The 1,192-nt window shown below is 51.5% G+C and overlaps 1 long non-coding RNA gene across 1 annotated transcript; it reads right to left on the reverse strand.

Annotated features, from left to right (window-relative positions):
- Window positions 1–311: 311 nt before the first annotated feature.
- Window positions 312–906, reverse strand: LOC135399595 (uncharacterized). Its single transcript, XR_010424359.1, has 2 exons — window positions 853–906; window positions 312–787 (listed from the first exon to the last, which is right to left on the reverse strand). It is a non-coding gene; the product is annotated as an uncharacterized LOC135399595 (long non-coding RNA).
- Between the last annotated feature and the right edge of the window lie 286 nt (window positions 907–1,192).

Consider the following 1,192-nt stretch of genomic DNA (forward strand, 5'->3'; position numbering starts at 1 on the left):
TAATTACTCGGCTCTGCCCACTTCACGCTGATTGGTGCATGCGTATCGCTGAGCACAGCTCCGCCCCTTTATGCCGAATAACTGGCTCCGCTGATTGGTCCATTCGAAGCCTACTGATCACTCTCCACATTTTCCAGACTTTCTAAGCCCTCTGATTGGTCGTCCACCGTTTAAGCCTACCGATTGGCCCCATTCTAAGCCCACTGATTGGCTGACTAAGCCCGCTGAACATAGCCTTCGTTAGCGCCCGCCAGATGGCGCACTCGGCAGCGACCCTGCTGCGGCTTTATCTCAGACAGACAGGGAAAAAATACCTTTCAACGTTTATTGAGTACATGTTTGAGAAAAAGCATGGCGGTCTTGGAGAGATTGATTCCTTTGATGCTGGGCATGGTTCCACGGAAGTGACGGATCATGTAGACGTCTCCGGGACAGCAGCTGAGAAAAATTTCGTCCTCCGTGAGCTGGCACATGCGCGTGCACTGGATATCTTCGTAGCTGTCGCTCACGTCCAGCGAGTGAAGGCACGCGCGCAGCGATCCAGTAGCGTTCCTATTCAGGTTAATACCGGATCGCATAGGTACCACGTGCCACTCTCTGATGGCCAAGATGTCGCCAGGGCATTCGTGCGCGTACGTGTGCTTATCCTTCTCCAGCTTGATGCTCGCAGTACAGTTGCCAGCGTCCAGCGCCAGCGCGCACGAGACGAGCGAGAAGAGAACGAGGTGCCACATCCTTCCAGTGACGCAGGTCAAATGATGCTACTCCTACTCATCCACTGCATTATCTGTGCGGCGGGGGGAAAGAACGCCAGGTGAAATCTCGCTATCTACGTCATCCACTCGAGCTTACCATATTCGCAGCTTCCGTACGGGTAGGAGTCCACGTCATTGTAGAGGTATCGTTTGTTGTCGTACGCCATCAGACTTCTTTCACATTTCTGATGGTGTATATGCACTGTTTCTTTCCCACTATTGACACCTGTTCGTGCGATACGCTAGCGTGCTTGAATAGGGTATCGCGGTACGTATCATGGAGGAGGTGTTTGCACACAATGTTCTTTTTGACCCCTTTAGCTCTTGCAATTTGTTTTCCCCCGGCTAATTTGATGGAATACATTTTGTCTTTCAAGCATATTACTTCCTCAATGGGTACGCTACCCGTTTCACTTTTGAACGCGCCAAGTCTACCG

This window comes from Ornithodoros turicata, chromosome 1, assembly GCF_037126465.1.
Source record: "Ornithodoros turicata isolate Travis chromosome 1, ASM3712646v1, whole genome shotgun sequence".
NCBI lineage: Eukaryota > Metazoa > Arthropoda > Arachnida > Ixodida > Argasidae > Ornithodoros > Ornithodoros turicata.